The sequence below is a fragment of the Artemia sp. Qi Xiang Cuo genome, chromosome 1 (genome assembly GCF_049724085.1).
Source record: "Artemia sp. Qi Xiang Cuo chromosome 1, ASM4972408v1, whole genome shotgun sequence".
Lineage (NCBI taxonomy): Eukaryota > Metazoa > Arthropoda > Branchiopoda > Anostraca > Artemiidae > Artemia > Artemia sp. Qi Xiang Cuo.
In genome coordinates this window covers 42032484-42053856 of record NC_142794.1, presented here as the reverse complement: position 1 = coordinate 42053856, position 21373 = coordinate 42032484, and the positions used below count along the sequence as shown (strand labels likewise).

General features: G+C 33.3%; 1 protein-coding gene across 1 annotated transcript in view; it reads right to left on the bottom strand.

The window, feature by feature from the left end:
* The window catches only part of LOC148956330 (cell adhesion molecule Dscam2-like), a gene marked incomplete at its 3' end in the record, with an annotated part of 359181 nt that overhangs the window by 167477 nt on the left and 170331 nt on the right, over positions 1–21373 (bottom strand). The window lies entirely within an intron of this gene.

Sequence of the window (21373 nt, the reverse complement as noted above, 5' to 3'; positions counted from 1 at the left end):
ATTCCATTTTATCATATATTTCTTTGTCAGTTGAAAAGTTACGATTAGTTAATCTTGGCACGTAAGAGATAATTTTCAGTACAGCAGAAATATACACAACTGAAAATTTGATATGAAATTTACTCGTCTATTATTAGGAAAATACCTATTCATGTACGTTAATCCGAATTTCACATGAAGTAAATAAAATCGACGGGAGAATGAACAAAAACAGTGCTCTGATAGATAATTCACAGCCAGGGTAAAATAAGAAAAATCAAACTATTTTAGCCAAGACCCCCGCTCAGTCGTTCACAGTGCAAAATAATAAAGAATAAGACACATGTCTATGCACTCATATGAATTGACAAAAGAGAAAAGAGAAGACAAAATAGAAGGCAAAAGAAGAAGAAGACAAAAGAAGAGAAGACAAAAGAAGAAAAAAGAGAGAAGAACTAATACAAAAGAGAAGGGTCACCTCCTCAATTGAAAAATAAAAAGGTGACTGAATACCAAACCCCGATACGGGATCTATCCGTACCTTTGTGTCTGCAACTCTTAAACCAAAACGTTAAATTCTTTTTTTTTCTTTTAGATGTTAATCCACATTGCTAAATTTCAACTTATAAATGGTCATAAGTATGTTACCACAAACTGTGCAATGGTTGTTGCCGAAAATACTAACTAAACATTGACCATTATTTATTGGTGTTCCTTCTATAAGTAAATTTGAAGAACCCCGCATTAAAATATCCAATAGGTCTTCTATATTCAAACAAAGAGATAAACAAAGAAATATGTTTTTTCTGACTATTCGTCAAATATGAACAAACGAGTAATGCTTTCCTGTGCTGCTTATTTGTACAGGTCATCGATAAAGCAGGCACATCAATATTATTGCTTATCACAGTTTTTCTCTTTTAACCTTTTTCGTTAACTAAACTAGTTGAAAATTAGCTCAACGTTTTCTATTTAAATTTAGTTCTTTTGAGATCTTAGATAGTAATAAACTTGCAATAGTCTGTCAAGCTAATTTTGTAATCGATTATTAGCGTCTCCGGCCAATGGGGAGAACATACATATCTTAAAAATTTGTATTTAACGATGGCAAATTTGATTTTCCAAGTTGGGAAAATATAATGGAATTCCAACTTTATTTTTGCTGACTATAAGTCGTCACTAAGAATAGATAAATAGATAGATTCAACAATAAATCTAAACAATAAAAGACAGTTGTGTCATCATATTCCCTCTACAAGGCCTTCTGGGCAGGAATACAGGGGAACTGGAAGAATTTTTTTTAAAATACTAAACTAGCAAAATATTATTAGCTATCAGAGGCTGACTACACAATTGTTTATGAAGATAAAAGAAGAAAAAACTAATGGAAAACCGAGACTAATTACTAGAAACAAAAGAAATAACATAGATGGCAGTTTTTATGACCCTTTGGGTCAATCAAGAAAGAAATTAGGTTAATCTAACAGTTCTAAAGCATGAGATTGGACGACCACCATTTTGCATACACATGAAGAAAAAAAATCAGGTTTTCAAAAAATAATCTATAAAGGTTTTACGGTATAAGCTAGGTACATATACTTTCTGATCGAGGAAAAACAAGCACGAGGTAATAAACTCTGAAGTATGGTCTGCCTGAAACATCAAAAATCTAAATGAGGTACTTTTAAGATTTTAAAGGTATACCACTTTTACCGGTATTTTATTGCATTTTGGTTCATACTCTGTTTTTATTTTGCCTATGATTTATAAACAACTTTCCACGACCAGATTCATCCCAAACCTGCCGCAAGACTAACAATCTGGTCAAAAATTCATTCTTGAAGGAAAATGATAGACTCAAAAAGACCTAAATGTAAATTACACCCTTGTAAGGCCTATCTAAGAACACACACTTGTTATGTGTGCTCTTTTATTGCTTGGATGTAACGGCTTTAAAAAAAAGTTATAACTATAATACATCATCATACAAAATATTACGAAATTAAATTGTGATGTTTTTTCAAGTTTTGTGTTTTTGACTAAACTTTCGAAGTCTGGACGGAAGTTCAGCTGTTGTGCCATTTACTTTACCTATCTAGACACGTACACATACTCTTGAAATTAGTAATCTAATTTGAAGGGAACAACAATCCTCAAAACCGCAGAAACAGGCAAATTATATGAAGCATAAAATTATAAATGTATCGTAAAAACGACTCACTTTTATTCAATCCCCTCTTTGCACGATATCCAAGCTATTACATATTAATTTAAATATTTTTTTAAAATCTCTTAGTTTCAAATTTTGTTTTTATTTTAATCCCTAAACTGGTGCAATGTCCAATATTTAGCTTAGAGAATTCCCAGACAACCGTCTATTTGTTTTCTGTATACTAGCACATTCGTGATGACGACCGAGTGAACAATAATTCTTGGCTCATCAGCTATATCATTGATCATAATGCTGCTGCCGTTCATATTTTAGAAATTCATATAGCTACATCTTAACGCTACGATTTCCTGTCTTGGTTAAATTCATTATTTCAGGAATATTCCAGTATCCCAATTTGAAACTATACGAAAAATTTCAAGCTGCGATTTCAGTGACTTTGGATCCGATTTTGCTTTGAACTTCTTGGCTTCATTTTTGGTTAAAGTGAATGTTATGAGACTTAGGGTGTAATGATAAGATAAAAGTAGTATTATATCAATCTCAGAGAGCGGACAGGTAGGACATTACTGTGTCAATATAAGAGAGCGGACAGGTAGGACATTACTGTGTCAATTAAAGGAAGGGGACAGGTATGACATTACTGTGTCAATGAAAGGTGTAATACAGATAAAAACAATGTCTTATATGTATGGATGTTTTACTGTTTATTGTATTGATGTTTTATTTGATGTTTTATTGGATAGATGTTTTATGTGTATGGATTCTTATTGTTCATTGTACTTGTGTTATATTTGATGTATTATTTTATGGTTGTATGGAAGTTATTGTAGGGATCGTTTTGTTTATTGATGTATGGTTGAATGTGTGTGTTTCTATATGGTTGATTATATGTCTTGTTGTATGGGTGGTGTTTTATTTAATGATTTTTGTATGGATATTTTATTGTATGGATATATGGATCCTTATTTTAATAGTTTTTATTGATGTCTTTTTTATTGTACTCTAATGATGATATGTTTTCCTTTCCAACGATACGTCTTTAACATTCTAAGAAACTTCCTGTTGATTTTATGAAATTTGTGTTTGATGTATGAATCGAACGTGACAACCGTGATTTCCTAAGGTAAAAGAACGACACGTTACTCTACTGAGCCAACAAGCCATTGAACATATTATGATTTTAGAAATACATTCAATATATTTCCCCCGCCCCTCAGTGCTCCCAGATTACCAAACCTGGGTACCAACAGCCAACCTACTGCAACCTGGCTACCTACAGTAAAAAAAATTTCTTATTACCTAGGTTACATCACACCAACTGGTTTTAAGCTAGGTTCGATTGGTTTCAGTAAGCGTGTGCCGCACGCTTGTTCATTAATATAAACATAAAAATTAATGACAATTCTAAGAAAAGCAAAGTATCAGTGAATACTGCTAGTATCTTCGTCAGTTTACCATCAAATACAGTCACTGAACTCAATTAACAAATGGATCTGTGAAGTGAATATTCTTGGAAGGATATCAATAGAAGATGCTTGGTAGAACGAACTCAGGAAATTGGTAAATTCGAAGTCTTTTAATTGATGACAGAGTATCAAAAATTAATAAGAAACCCCTTTTGTATAGAGCAAACATAAGTATTTGATAAATTCCAAGTCTTTTTATTGATGATTCAGTAACAAAAATTAATAAAAAAGCAGTTTTGCTTAGAACAAATTCAGAAAACTCTTAGACTCTATTGCGCAACTAACATTCTAAGTCATTGCGCAACTAACACTCAAAACCATGGAAACAACAAAGTAATGCATAAAATATTTTTATTGAAAGAACTACATATAGAATATTAATAGAAAAATATGCTACATATATTATTATACATTATTAATATCATTGAACGACTTTGGACATTTTGAATCTGTTTCATAAAATAATTCAACATGTTCTCTCTTGATAGTGTAGGTATTCCCTTCTGTTAGTTCATATCCAGTAGCATAATAAACAATTTATTTTGAGTCATTCAAAATTTTACTCTGGTGTCAGCTACAGGTTCAATATGCGTTTCGTCTTTGCTATTAGAGGCTTCATTTACTATATATGTTGGTATATGACCAATGGCAGTGATAATGTTCACATCCACTTTATTTTCCATCAATTCACCTTTATACTCATTAGTGATATTGTCTCCCAATGCCCTTTTTTATTTTGCCAGCGATTTCACTGTCTATTGTCACATTTTTTATACAGGTAACAGTTCTGGTACGTAGACAAGATATGATGTATGATATTAGTGCAGCAGTATGCCTGTCTTCCTTTTCCCTTTGCTTTCAATTGAATACTAACACCAGAAAGATGAAGATAGGATCTATAGACGGGTAACCTGCTACCAGAACCACTAGCTAGAAGTTACCCCTCTTCATCAACTATTATTTTTAAGTTGGCATTCTCTTTGAGTGATATGATCTCTGGATATCTTATTCTTGCATATCACCATTTGCATGATGGAAATTATTTGTCTTTGTCAGCATTCAAAGCAACGATGATTTTATCATGTGCACACAATTTCTTTGACTATTTCATCTTCACGTTTTTTTAATATGATACAAGTGTTTATCCTTCCAATGTACGAAAATTACTTATTTAATACATACAATGAACTAGGTACTGTCGATGAGCAGTCATAGAGTACCACAGAGACAGCAGCAAGCATATTTCATGTCATTTTAAGACAAGTAAGAAAAAGTTGTAAAATGTCCTGGTTGTGGTTATAAGGCCTCCACTAAGGCGTTCCCAAATCTTTGTAAACCAACTGCCAAGACCCTAGCCCATAATTAATGAATTATCTTTTGTACTAGTCCATTCCATGAGCCTTTGGTCTTGGACCAAGAGTAGCAACATAGCTATCAATATCAGGACAAACGAATGCCATATTAATTTTTTTAATTTAAGGCAAGTGTACATCTTTCCAATGTACATAAATATTGTTTGAAAATATATAATAAACTATGTAGTGTCGATAACTAGCCATAGAGTACCACTAATACAGCCGGAGAAATAAATAAAAAAAAAAATTTTTTAAGTTGAAGAAGTTTCCAAGTCCAAAAAATTTCAAGTCAGTAAAACAAAAAAGTATTACTACCAACACTATTTTTCTAATATTAAAAGTCACAACTAACATTGTCATGATTTTTTTGGTTTTAAGCATATGTTATTTCATTCTAACTCAATTAAAAAAAAAATTAGATACGAAATGTCCAAAGTTATTCATTGATATTAATCATGTATAATAATGTATATCACATATTTTTATGTTAATATTCTACATTTCGTTACTTCAATAAAGGTATTTTATGCATTACTTTCTTATGTTTCAATTATTTTTAGGGTATGTTAGCAAGTCGAACGTTTAGAATGTTTGACTACAATAAATTGAGGGAGTTGATAAATTCCGAATGTTTTAAGTGACAATAGAGTACCTAAAAAAGTTTAAAATTTTCTTCTCTTCTCTGAAAAAAATTTAGAATATAACCTTTGCATTCTCACTTCCATGGAAAAATCCACAAGAGAAATTGAACTTTTTTTCTTCTTTGAAAAATTCAAAACAGAAGTGGAACTTTTTTATCTGCGTCCCTCACTTCATTGAGAAAATTCAGAAATAAAGTAAAACTGTTTCTTCTTTATGAAAACTCGGAAATGAAGAATATCTTTTTTTCCCTTCTTCGGAAAATATCCAGAGTCGAAGTATAACTTTTTCCATCTTCTACCGAAAATTCAGAAGTGAAGTGAGAATTCTTTTTGTTCTTTGAAAAAATTCAGAATTGAACTGGAAGTATTTGTATTCTCTCGGAAAATTCAGAATCATACCTTAGCATTTTTTCACTTCCATGGAAAAATTCAGAAGAGAAGATGAATTTTTTCCCTTCTTTTAATGCAGAAAGGAAAGCGAACTTTTCTCATGTTCGTTGGTGAGTCACTGAACCGGAGTATATCTTTTTCTCTTCTTTGAAAAAATTCAGTGATCGAACTGTAACATTTTTCTCTTCTCAGGAAAAATTCGGAAGAGAACGGAATTTTTTGTTCTCTTCTTTGAGAAAATTCATAACTTAAGTAGAACTTTTTCTTCTTTGAGGGAGCTCAGAACTGATATGAAACTTTTTTTTCTTCTCCCAAATATTCAGAATTGAAGTTTAAGATTTTTTCTCTTCCCTGGAAAAAATTCAGAATCAAACCTTAGCATTATTTCACCGCTATGGAAATATCCAGACGAGAAGTTGAACTTTTTTCTTCTTTTAAAATTCAGCACAGAAGTGGAACTTAAAAAAGGTGGAAAAAACTATGTAAAAAAGGTGAATAGTTTTCCGTCCAAAAAATTCTTAATCAGAAAAAAGTGCTACTACAAACAATATTTTTCTAATAGCAAAAGTTATGAATTACACATCTATATCATTCTCATTTTGTATTTCAAAAATATTAAATGTGATTTTTTTTTGTTTTAAGTATATTTCATGTCATTTTAAGACAAGTAAAATATAAAGAATAGCTGGGACAGTCACGTAGTGTCTATGAGCATCCATAGGGTACCGTTGATACAGTCACATAAATAAAAATAATAATAAAAAAAGTTGAATAATTTTCCAAGTCCAAAAAATTCCAAATCAGAAAAAAAGTGCTACAACAAATAATATTTTTCTAATAGTAAAAGTCATGAGTAACATATTTATATCATTCTCATTTTGTATTTTGAAAATATTAATGATTTTTTTTGTTTTAAATATATTTCATATAAATTTAAGGAGGGTCTGGGGTTGTAGTTATGGGGTTGAGCGATAGGTGGAAAGACTTGGGGCCCAAGCATCAAAATTAATTGTCTGTCCAGTATGCATCTCAAATCATCGTGGTCTGCATATTCTCAAGATTATGCCATAAATAATGCTCAGAAAATGATCACTGTTAACACCTACCAAAAATCCAATTGATAAATCGAATGTGCAAATTACTTGTTACGATATTGTAACGCTTAGCATCAGTTTGCAAATGTCCCGGAAACAATACATTGAATGTATTTCTAAAATCATAATATTTTCAATGGCTTGTTGGCTCAGTCGAGTAACGTGTCGATCTTTTACCTTAGGAAATCACGGTTCTCACGTTTGTTTCCTACATCAAAGACATATTTCATAAAATCAGTGGGAAGTTGCTTAGAATGTAAAAGACGTATTGTTGCAAAAGAAAACATATCATCATTAGAGTACAATAAAAAAGACATCAATAAAAAAATTAAAATAAAAATCCATATATCCATACAATAGAATATCCATACAAAATAAAACAATAAATAAAACATCACCCATAAGACAAGACATATAATCAACCATATAGTAACATACATATTCAACCATACATAAACAAAACCATCCCTACAATAACAACCATACAATCATACAATAAGACATTAAATATAACACCAGTACAACGAACAATAAAAATCCATACACATAAAACATCCATACAATAAAACATCAAATAAAACACCAATACAATAAACAATAAAACATCCATACATATGATGGTTGGTAAACTGCATTTGATGGTAAACTAATGATGATACTAGGAATATTCACTGATGCTTTGCTTTTCTTAGAATTGTCATTAATTTTTATGTTGATATTAATGAACAAGCGTGCGGCACAAGCTTACTGAACCCAATCGAATCTAGCTTAAAAACAGTTGATATAATGTAACCTAGGTAATAAGAATTTTTTTACTGTAGGTAGCCAGGTTACAGTAGGTTGGCTGTTGGTACCCAGGGTGTGGTAAGCTGGGAGCACTGGGAGGGTTGATTTCCCCCTCATTATTCATTTTAAAATGACTCTCACACTGCTGATTACATACGAATGTGTAGCCATCTAGACTCTTAAATGTAAAACTCAATGAAAACTCTTTTTGGCTTTTTCTTTTGTACCCACCCCTCTAATAATCTATAGTTGGTCATCGATATTCTTGATTATACTGGGAGCATTGAGAGGGGCGGGGGTGATTTTCCCCTCGTTATAAATTTTAAAATGGCTTTCATACTACTGATTACATACGAATGCGTCACCATCTACACTTTAAAATTTATAACTCACTGAAAGTTCTTTTTGGCTTTTTTCTTATGCAGTCGTACCTCTGAAAATCTATGGTTGGTCATCGATATTCTTGACTGTACTGATTTTGTTTGCTAGTGCTCTTTTTATTTTACTATTGGTTTTATTGTCTATTGTGACATTATTTTTGCATAGGTCGCAGCTTTGTTCTGAATTTTTCCGTAGAAGAGAGAAAATTCCATTTTAATTCTGATTTTTTCTCAAAGAAGTGAAGAAACGTTCAAGTTCTCTTCTGATTTTTCAATAGAAGAGAAAAAAGTTAAACTTCGATTCTGAATTTTGTTTTTCAAAGATATATTCCAGTTCTGAGACTCACCAAAGAAGATAACAAAGCTACCCTGCAGTTCTGAGTTTCCTCTGGAGCTGATATCGTAAATAATGGAAACAAAGACGAAGTAATTCAATAAATTATTTTTATTGAAATAATTACATGATGAATAACATCATAAAAAAATTAACACCTTAAATCTACTCATAAAATACGTCATGCCTTTTCTCCAGATGTCGTATATTTCCATTTTGGGGGTATACAAAACTTTTAACAACCCCGTCATATATTTCACTGTCGATAAAACCGATTTCATTGACCTCATACATACGAACGTGTCACCATCTAGACATTTAAATGTAAAACTCGTGCCACCTTTTAGACTTTTAGATGTAAAACTCACTGAAAGTTTTTTCGGCTTTTTGGCTTTTTTCTTATGCAGCCGCCCCTCTGATAATCTATGCTTGGTCATCGGTATTCTTGATTGTACTGATAATATTTTCTAGTGCTCTTTTTATTTTACTACTGGTTTTATTGTCTATTACGACATTGTTTTTGCATAGGTCGCAACTCTGTTCTGATTTTTTTCGTACAAGAGAGAAAGTTCTCTTTTGAATTTTTCCATAGAAGAGAAAACAGTGACACTTCGATTCTGATTTTTTCTTTCTTCAAAGATATATTCCATTTCTGAGAATCACCAAAGAAGATAAAAAAGCTACCCTTCAGTTCTGAGTTTCCTCTGAAGTTGATATCATACCCTAGAAATAATGGAAACAAAGAGGTAGTAATGCACTAAAATATTTTTATTGAAATAATTACATGATTAATATCATCATAAAAAATGAACATCTTAAATATACTCATAAAATACTTCATGATTTTTCTCCAAATGTCATATATTTCCATTTTGGGGGTATACACTTTTAAGAAAAGCAACGAATTCAAACATTTAAATTTTTTACATTATGATATTAATATTATGTAACAATGTATATGTCATTATTTCAATAATATTTTGTGCATTACAGTGTTATTATGACTCCCTTAATTTTAGAATACGCTAGCAAATCGAATGTTTAGAATGTTCATTAATAAGAACATAGAAATTAATGACAATTGTAAGAAAAGCAAAGCATCAGTGAATACTGCTAGTATCTTCGTCAGTTTACCATCAAATGAAGTCACTGAACTCAATTAACAAATGGATCTGTGAAGTGAATATTCTTGGAAGGATATCAAAGGACGATGCTTGGTAGAAGGAACTCAGCTACTTTGTAAATTCGATGTCTTTTAATTGATGACAAGAGTATCAAAAATTAATCAGAAAAACCTTTTGCATAGAACAAACTCAAGTACTTGGTAAATTCCAAGTCTTTTTTACTGATTATTAAGTGACAAAAATTAATAAGAAAAAACACTTTTGCATAGAACAAACATAGAACACTCTATTGCGCAACTAAAATTCTGAATCATTGCGCAACTAACACTCAAAAAATGGAAACAACAAATTAGTGCATAAAATATTTTTACTGAAATAACAACGTAGAATATTAATGCCCTTTTTATTTTGCCAGCGATTTAACTGTCTATTATCACTTTGTTTTCACACAGGTAACAGTTCTGAAACGTAGTCAAGATATGGTTTATGATATTAGTGCAGCAGCATACCTGTCTTCTTTTTTCCTTTGTTTTCATTTGAATACTAACACCGGAAAATTGACGATAGGATCTATCAACGGGTAACCTGCTACCAGAACCATTAGCTAGAAGTTGCCCCTCTTCATCAACTATTATCTTTCTGTTGGCATTCTCTTTGAGTGATATCATCTCTGGATATCTTACTCTCGCATATCCACTATTTGCTTGATTGAAATTCTTGGGTAGTCCAAAAGAATTTAATTTCTCACTGTTATGACAACGCATGCATACATTTCCAATGAGATCCCAACTAGTGCTTGTTACGTAGTTAAAATTTTTGTCTTTGTCAGCATTAAAAGGAACGATGACTTCATCATGTGTACACAATTTCTTTGAATATTCCATCTTCCCTTTTTTTAATATGATACAAGTGTTTATCCTTCCAATGTACGAAATTACTGATTTAATACTTACAGTAAACAAGGTACTGTCGATGAGCAGTCATAGAGTACCACAGAGACAGCCGCAAGCATTATTCATGTCATTTTAAGACAAGTAAAAAAAAGTTGAAAAATTTCCTGGTTGTAGTAATAAGGCCTCCACTAAGGCATTCCCACATTTTTGCAAACAAACTGCCAAGGACCATAGCCCGTAATTGATGAATGATCTTTTTAATAACCCATTTCATGATCCTTTGGTCTTGGACCAAGAGTAGCAACATAGTTATCAATATCAGGACAAACGAATGCCATCTTAATTTTTTTTAATGTGATGCAATTGTGTATCTTTTTAATGTAGAAAAATATTGTTTGAAAATATACAATAAACTATGTAGTGTCGATGACTAGCGATAGATTCCCGCTAATACAGCCGCAGAAATAAAAAAAAAACAATTTTAAAAAAGTTGAAGAAGTTTCCAAGTCCAAAAAATTTCAAGTCAGTAAAAACAGAAAGGTGTTACTACAAATGTTATTTTTCTAATAGTAAGAGTCACGACTAACATTATCATGAATTTTTTGGTTTTAAGCATATTTCATGTCATTCTAAGACATGTACAAAAAGTAGATTCAAAATTCCAAATGTTTTTCAATGATATTAATAATGTATAATATTGTAAGAAACATATTTTTATGTTAATATTCTACATGTCGTTCTTTCAATAAAATATTTTATGCATTACTTTCTTATATTAAAATTATTTTTAGGATACATTAGCAAGTCGAACGTTTAGAATGTTTGACTACAATAAACTGAGGGAGTTGATAAATTCCGAGATGTTTTAGAAGATGATAGAGTACTAAAAAAGGGTTTAACATTTTTTCCTCTTTTCTGGAAAACTTCAGAATCAAACCTTAGCATTGTTTTACTTCCATGGAAAAAACACAAGAGAAGTTGAACTTTTTTCTTCTTTGTAAAATACAGAACAGAAGTGGAACCTTTTTATCTTCGTTCTTCACTTCATTGTGAAAACTCAGAACTAAAGTAACACTCTTTCTTCTTTATGAAAACTCAGAACTGAAGGATGTCTTTTTTTCCCTTCTTCGGAAAATATTCAGAGTCAAAGCATAACTTTTTCCATCTTCTACCGAAAAGTCAAAAGTGAAGTGCGACTTCTCTCTCTTCACTGAGAAAATTCAGGAGTGAACTGAGAATTTTCGTTTCTTCTCTGAGAAAATTCAGATTTGAATTGGAACTATTTCTATTTTCTCGAAAAATTCAGAATCACACCTTAGCATTTTTTAACTTCCATGGAAAAATACACAAGAGAAGATAATTTTTTTCTTTTTTTTAATTCAGAACAGAAATTGAAATTTTTTATGTTTGTTGGTGAATCACAGAACCGGAGTATATCTTTTTTTCTTCTTTGAAAAAATTATGAATCGAATTGTAACATTTTTCTCTTCTCAGGAAAAATTCAGAAGAGGACTTGAACTTTTCTTCCCTTCTTTGAGAAAATTCAGAACTTAAGTGGAACTTTTCTTCTTTGAGGGAGCTCATAACTGATGTTTAACTTTTTTTCTTCTCCGGAATATTCAGAACTGAAGTTTAAGATTTATTATCTTCACTGGAAAATAAAATCAGAATCAAACCTTAGCATTTTTCACTTCCATGGAAATGTCTAGAAGAGAATTTGAACTTTTTTTCTTCTTTTAAAATTCAGAACAGAAGTGTAACTTTAAAAAAGATGAAAAAAAATATGTCAAACAAAAGTTGAATAATTTTCCGTCCAAAATTTCTTAGTCAGAAAAAATTTTAAAAAGTTGAATAATTTTTCTTCAAAAAAATTCTTAAGTCAGAAAGAAAAAGTGGTACTACAAACAATATTTTTCTAATAGGAAAAGTTATGAATTACACATCTATATCATTCTCATTTTGTATTTCAAAAATATTAAATGTGATTTTTTTTGGTTTGAAGTATATTTCATGTCATTTTAAGACATGTAAAAATTAAGTATCACTGAGAGAGCCAAATAGTGTTTATGAGAATCCATAGAGTACCATTGATACAGTTACATAAATAAAAAGTTATAAAAAAAGTTGAATAATTTTCCAAGTCCAAAAAATTCCAAGTCAGAAAAAAGTGCGACTACAAACAATATTTTTCTAATAGTAAAAGTCATGAGTAACATATTTATATCATTCTCATTTTTTATTTTAAAATATTAATAGTGATTATTATTTCTTTTAAGTACATTTCATATCATTTTAAGACAAGTAAAGAAACTGTTTGAAATTATCTAATAAACTATGTAGTGTCAATTAGTATCCATAGAGTACCACTAATATAACCGCATAAGTAAACAAAAAAAATTTTAAGTTGGAATTTCCCAAAAATTCCAAGTCAGAACAAAAAGTGCTACTACAAACAGTATTTTTCTAACAGTAAAATTCACAACTAGGGGGGTGTAGGCAAGGGGTTGAGGGATAGGGGAAGGACTTGGGGCCCAAGCATTAGAAGAAATTGGTTGTCCAGTATGCATCTCAAATCAACATGGAATGCATATTCTCACGATGATGCCATAAATAATGTCCTAAAACAGGTCACTGTTAACACCTACCAAAAACATAATTGATAAATTGAATGTGCAAAAAACTTGTTGCGATATTGTGACGCTCAACATCATTTGGCCAATGTCTAAGAAACAATACATTGAATGTATTTCTAAAATCATAATATGTCTCAATGGCTTGTTGGCTCAGTCGAGTAACGTGTCGTTCTTTTACCTTAGGATGTCACGGGTCTCACTTTCGATTCCTACATCAAACACAAATTTCATAAAATCAATGGGAAGATGCTTAGAATCTAAAAGACGTGTCATTGGAAAAGAAAACATATCATTAATAGAGTACAATAAAAAGGACATCAATAAAACACTATTAAAATTAAAAATCCATATATCCATACAATAAAATATCCATACAAAAAAAAACATTAAATAAAACACCACCCATACAACAAGACAGTTAATCAACTTTATAGTAACACACACATTCAACCATACATAAATAAACAAAACCATCCCTAAATTAACATCCATACAATTATATAATAATACATGAAATATAAAACCAGTAGAATGAACAATAAAAATCCATACACATAAAACATCCATACAGTAAAACGTCAAATAAAACACCAATACAATAAACAATAAAACATCCATACATATAAAACATTGTTGTTATCTGTATTATACATTTCATTGAGACAGTAATGTCATACCTGTCCACTTCCTTTAATTGACACAGTAATTTCCTAACCGTCCGCTCTCTTAGGTTGACACAGTAATGTCCTGCCTGTCCGATCCCTTAGATTGATTAAATAAAAAAAACAAGTTTTTTAAACTGAAAGTAAGGAGCGACATTAAAACTTAAAACGAAAAGAAATTCCGTATATGAAAGGGTCTGTCCCCTCTTCAGCGCCTCGCTCTTTACGCGAGAGCTTTTTTCTTTTTTAAAAAACAAACTTGTAACAAAGAGTCACACTTTAGCGTATAGAGTGAGGCGCTGAGGAGGGGACAGCCCCTTTCATATACGAAATAATTTCTGTTCGTTTTAAGTCTTAATGTCGCTCCTTACTTTCAGTTTGAAACACTTGTTTTTTTAAATTTCTGATCGTTTTTTAATTAATGCAGCTTTTATTTTGGCTCTCCGTCATTTAATAAGTAAAAAAAATTTGCATAAAAATTTTACTTTTCTTTTGCTAAATGTCTGTCTCTAAATTTGGTTCTGACGTAATTTACAAATTAACTTACGTAACGAACTTCTATATTCGTATATTTTTCTTCTGGCAAAAAATACAGTTGCAGATTTTTGCAGATATGAGCTTGAAACCTATATTATAGGGTTTTCTGATACGCTGAATCTGACGGTGTGATTTTCATTAAAAATTTTTCACTTTTAGGGGATGTTTCCCCCCTCTTTAAAAAAACAGGTAAATTTTCTCAGGCTCTTAGCCTTTGATGAGTAATACTAAACTTAATAAAATTCATATATTTAGAATCAGCATTATAAGCCCATTCTTTTGATACTTTTATTGACATCAAAGTTCCGCTTTTAAAAGTTTCGATTACTATTGAGCCGTATCGCTTGTTTTTTTTATTGTTTTTTTTTATTACGTATATGTTATTAAGTATATGAGGGGGTTTTTACCTTATTCAATACCACGCTCTTTACGTTAAAAGTAAAAAAAAAATTAGTTCACAAACCCCTGAATCGCAAAGGCCGTTTAATTAGAATAGATAGCTCTTTTGAAAGGACTAAAAAAAACTGTAGCGTAAAGAGCGAGGTATTTACTTGGGGGAGAACCCCCTCATATGCGTAATAATTTCTGTTCGTTTTAAGTTATAATGTTGCTTCTTACTTTCCGTTGAAAAAACTTGTTTTTTTAAATTTAATTTCTGATTGTTTTTTTAATAATGCTCGGAAATCCGGCGCCCCCTTCATAGAAATGTCCCTTGCCCCAAAGAAACATCCTCCACGGAAAGATTCTCTCGAGTAACCCCCTCCTCTAGCCCCCCCCCCCACCAGAAAAAAATTCTTCCTGAAAATATCTGTATACCTCCCAATAACCAATACGATATGCAAGCAATGGGCAAAGTTTATAACTTGCAGCCCTTCCCCTGGGAACTGTGGGGAATTGAGTCATCATAAAAGACATATTTATTAGATTTTGGAATATGCCGAACAAAATGGCTATCTCAAAATTTTAATTGGGTGACTTTGAGGAAAAAATGAGCGTGGGAGGCGGCCTAGTTGCCCTCCATTTTTTTGGTCACTTAAAAAGGGCACTAGAATTTTTAATTTCCGTTAAAATGAGCCCTCTTACGATATTCTAGGACCACTGGGTCAATACGATTACCCCTGGGGAAAAAACAAATAAACACGCACCCGTGATCTTTCTTCTGGCAAAAAATGCAAAATTCCAAATTTTTGTAGATAGGAGCTTGAAACCTCTACAGTAGTTCTCTAATACGCTGAATATGATGGTGTGAATTTCATTAAGGTTCTATAGCTTTTAGCGGGTCTTTCCCCCTTTTTTCGAAAATCAGCCAAATTTTCTCAGGCACGTAACTTTTGATGGGTAGAATTAAACTTGATGAAACTTATATATTTGAAATCAGAATTAAAATTTGATTCTTTTGATGTATCGATTGGTACCAAAATTCATTTTTTAGAGTTTTGGTTACCATTGAGCCGGGTCGCTCCTTACTTACAGTTCGTTACCAAGAACTGTTTGATATAATACTACTGATGAACGATAACACAATAAAAGATAATCCATTCCTATTTGTTGTTTCTACTCATATTCAATTCACTTCTTATATGCTAATAAAATTCAAACTATATATGGCCTTTCTGGGTAGGCTAATAAACTTTTTTGACTATCAAAACAGTATTTCTGGTTTTGTTAGATAGTATGAAGACAAAAAGTTGCTTCAAAAATCATGTTGAGAATGCCTTCAATAATCCTAGGAACCGAAAAAAAAAATCAGTACAAGTATTTTAATAATTTGCGCATTAGCTTTGCGCGTGAAGCTGGAATAAAATTTTAAGCATAATTTCGAAACAAATTCTCAATCTGACTTGAACTTGGGAGACTTTTAGAACTGACCTTGAATAAGATTGCTATCTAGCATGGGTATGACTGTGAATTAAAGCTGTAATGTGTTAGAAGTATTGGCAAGAACCGTGGTGAAGATGAAGCAAAGGTCACGTATCCAAATGAAATTATTTCAAGTTTTGTTGGCGCTGGCTTCATCTTGACAACAAATATGTGGTGCGGGCCTCTAATTTGCTTTTAAAATCTCTTATTCCCGTATTAGTGGTCACTCTGAGAGACACACGTTCTTAAATCCAAGAAGAGTAGCTTCTAGTGTACAATTGATTCAAATTGCATAAACAAACACTATTGAAAGCCAACCTTTATACTTTTTGTATATAAGTCTGTCGTCTATTATCAAATTTTGGAATTCTTTCTCAAATATTGACTAACAGAAAAATTAGGATTTTTTTTATGTGTTTAATATCAACTGAGCAAGCAGTTGAGAAATATCTTGAGCCAAATCAGATTTTCACGTGCAGTCTAGATCTGATGATTTGGATGGGGACTAGCCCGTTGGCCTTGTTTATATTTATTTACACATAGCGACATGCATAAATAGTAGTAAAAGCTCTAAATGACAAAAATTCTATACCAATAAGTATGCCAAAAATATACCACTTTACTGAATACTGACCTTGATAGAGTTTTTTTGAGAATTAAAAAGGTTTATTGAAATTTATTGATTCCATGGACCGTCAAATATCATTGAGAGCCTTACAAATTAGCCTTTTATTCTCTGCAGGCTGCTTAAGAAATTTTTGCTTCTAATCGTGTTTTGTTCTGTTGGTTTAGTGTTTTCAGTAAAGCACTTGTTTTTCAGAATTCTAGAAATATAGGGAAACATCAGGAGCAAGTTCGTTTGAAACATTTTTTCAGATATATGTTGCATAAACGATGAAGCAATAGCTTTCGTTTGTTTTTAGTTTTTTTTAATTACACATAATAAACCTTATAAAAAGATATTTTCCAACTTTGACGAAGAAACTATAGAAGTCAACACTACGTTAAAATAAGGTGTTAAATACGGGTTTATTTTGGTAGCTCTTTTAAACTTTTCCTTAAAAATAATCAGCATTTTTGTTGCATAAAGTTTCCAAGGGGTGTATTTTCCTTGGTATCAGTAGTAATGCATCTATATATTCTGGTCGTGATTGCGTAATATGCCTTACCACGGGCCAGTGACCTATTACTATGAACCCTATGAACCGTGTAGTTTAACCGGTACATTGCCTTACCACGGGCCAGTGACCTATTACTATGAACCCTACATAGCTTGGCAGACAGGTTTTCTAATGTGACACCCATTTTTCTGGACGTCAAACAGATAGAGAGAGCGGCGGTCACACTAACTTGATTAGTCGGTTTTTTTAAAAACTTGGCAAGCTATTACATCTTAGTGTTAACTGGACGATGACTTAGTCTAATTGCGTAGGTACTAAAGGAACATTGAATATTTTTTCTGATTTTGTGTTTTCGCAAGAAAATAGCTTTTCTTTAGCAAACTTAGCCATAGCTAGTTGAAACTCTGCATAAATATCTTCATTTTTAGTCCAATTGCGTAGGTACTAAAGGAACATTGAATATTTTTTCTGATTTTGTGTGTTTTCGCAAAAAAATAACTGGTCTTTTAGCAAACTTAGCCATAGCTACTTGAAACTCTACATAAATATCTTCATTTTTAATCTAATTGCGTAGGTACTAAAGGAACATAGAACATTTTATCTGATTTTGTGTGACCACCCGGCGCCCCAAAGACTCCTGAGCCTCCATTATAATACTTTTTAAGGCTTTATTATATCTTTTCAGAACAAATTATTATTTTAGGGAATTATTTCGGTGAAACAGTTAGAGACATTTTAAAAGATGATTTAAAAGATGATTTTAGAAGTGGATTTGAGGGTGAAACTCTTTGGTCCGAATAATACACAAGTTCCATTTGAAGAGGGTTGTGAGGTCCCTTACCACAACCCCAAAAGGCTCCGACCACCCCAACCCCGAAGGAATCCCCTGGTCCTCAAAGGTTCTCTGGGCTCCCAACGGCCCCCCGGCGCCCCAATGGATCCTGAATCCCCCATTCTAATACTTTTTAAGGCTTTATTATATCTTTTCAGAACAAATTATTATTTTAGGGAATTATTTCGGTGAAACAGTTAGAGACATTTTGAAAGATGATTTTAGAAGAGGATTTGAGGGTGAAACTCTGTGGTCGTTATAATACACAAGTTCCATTTGAACAGTGTTGCGAGGTCCCTTCCCACAACCCCAAAGGGCTGCGATCCCCCCAACCCAACCCCGAAGGAAGTCCCCCGGCCTCAAAGAGTCTCTGGGCTCCCAAAGGGCCCCCGGCGCCCCAATGGCACCTGAGTCCCCCATTATAATACTTTTTAAGGCTTTATTATATCTTTTCAGAACAAATTATTATTTTAGGGAATTATTTCGGTGAAACAGTTAGAGACATTTTAAAAGATGACTTAAAAGATGATTTTAGAAGAGGATTTGAGGGTGAAACTCTGTGCTCATTATAATACACAAGTTCCATTTGAACAGTGTTGTGAGGTCCCTTACCACAACCCCAAAGGGCTCCGATCTCCCCACCCCAACCCCGAAGGAAACCCCCGGTCCTCAAAGGTTCTCTGGGCTCCCAAAGGGCCCCCGGCGCCCCCAATGGCTCCTGAATCCCCCATTATAATACTTTTTAAGGCTTTATTATATCTTTTCAGAACAAATTATTATTTTGGGGAATTATTTCGGTGAAACAGTTAGAGACATTTTAAAAGATGATTTAAAAGATGATTTTATAAGAGGACTTGAGGGTGAAACTCTGTGCTCGTTATAATACACAAGTTCCATTTGAACAGTGTTGTGAGGTCCCTTACCAAAACCCCAAAAGGCTCCGATCCCCCCAACCCAACCCCGAAGGAAACCCCCAGTCCTCAAAGGTTCTCTGGGCTCCCAAAGGGCCCCCGGCGCCCCAATGGCTCCTGAGTCCCCCATTATAATACCTTTTAAGGCCTTATTATATCTTTTCAGAATAAATTATTATTTTAGAGAATTATTTCGGTGAAACAGTTAGAGACATTTTAAAAGATGATTTTAGAAGAGGACTTGAGGGTGAAACTCTGTGGTCGTTATAATAAACAAGTTCCATTTGAACAGTGTTGTGAGGTCCCTTACCACAACCCCAAAGGGCTCCGATCCCCCCAACCCCAACCCCGAAGGAAGCCCCCGGTCCTCAAAGGTTCTCTGGGCTCCCAAAGGGCCCCCGGCACCCCAATGGCTCCTGAGTCTCCCATTATAATACTTTTTAAGGCTATATTATATCTTTTTAGAACAAATTATTATTTTAGGGAATTATTTCGATGAAACAGTTAGAGACATTTTAAAAGATGATTTAAAAGATGATTATAGAAGAGGACTTGAGGGTGAAACTCTGTGGTCGTTATAATACACAAGTTCCATTTGAACAGTGTTGTGAGGTCCCCTACCTCAACCCCAAAGGGTTCCCATACCCCCCACCCCACCCCCCAAGCAAACCCCCGTCCACAAAGGTTCTCTGGGCTACCCAAGGGCCCCCGGCGCCCCAAAGGCTCCTGAGTCCCCCATTATAAAAACTTTTAAGGCTTTATTATCTTTTCATAACAAATTATTATTTTAGGGAATTATTTCGGTGAAACAGTTAGAGACATTTTAAAAGATGATTTAGAAGATGATTTTAGAAGAGGATTTGAGGGTGAAACTTGGTGGTCCTTATAATACACAAGTTCCTTTTGAACAGTCTTTTGAGGTCCCCTACCGCAACCCCAAAGGGCTCCGATCCCCCACCCAACCCCGAAGGAAGCCCCCCGATCCTCAAAGGTTATCTGGGCTCCCAAAGGGCCCCCGGCCCCCCCAATGGATCCTGAGCCCCCCTTATAATACTTTTTAAGGCTTTTTTATATCTTTTCAGAACAAATTAATATTTTATGGAATTATTTCGGTGAAACAGTTAGAGACATTTTAAAAGATGATTTAAAAGATGATTCTAGAAGAGGATTTGAGGGTGATACTCGGTGGTCGCTATAATACACAAGTTCCATTTGAACGGTGTTGTGAGGTCCCCTAGCACAGCCCCAAAGGGCTCCGATCCCCCCCACCCCAACCCCCAAGGAAACCCCCGGTCCTCAAAGGTTCTCTGGGCCCCCAAAGGGCCCCCGGCGCCCCAATGGCTCCTGAGTCCTTCATTATAATACTTTTTAAGGCTTTATTATCTTTTCAGAACAAATTATTATTTTTGGGAATTATTTCGGTGAAACAGTTAGAGACATTTTAAAAGATGATTTAATAGATGATTTTAGAAAAGGATTTGAGGGTGAAACTCTGTGGTCGTTATAATACACAAGTTTCATTTGAACAGTGTTGTGAGGTCCCCTACCACAACCCCAAAGGAATCCGATCCCCCCCCCCCCAACCCCAACGAAGCCCCCCGTCCTCAAAAGGTATCTGGGCAACCCAACGGCCCCCCGCCCCCCAATGGATCCTGAGTCCCCCCTTATAATACTTTTTAAAGCTTTATTATATCTATTCAGAACAAATTATTATTTTAGGGAATTATTTCGGTGAAACAGTTAGAGACATTTTAAAAGATGATTTAAAAGATCATTTTAGAAGACGATTTGAGGGTGAAACTCGGTGGTCGTTATAATACACAAGTTCCATTTGAACAGTGTTGTGAGGTCCCCTACCACAACCCCAAAGGGCTCCGATCTCCCCACCCCAAACCCGAAGGAAGCCACCGGTCCTCAAAGGTCCTCCAAGCTCCCAAATCAACTGAAAGTAAGGAGCAACATCAAAACTTAAAAACGGACAGAAAAGAGATTTTTACGTGAAAACAACTTCAACATTGCCCAGCCCTCCGCAATCAGACATAAAAAAATAAAAAATTTTCTTAAACTGAACTTAATGAACAACATCAAAAGTTAAAAACGGATAGAGAATATATTTTTACGTGAAAACAACTTCAACAGTGCCCAACCCCCACCGCAATCAGAAATTAAATTATAAAAAAAATTTCTTCAACTGAAAGTAAG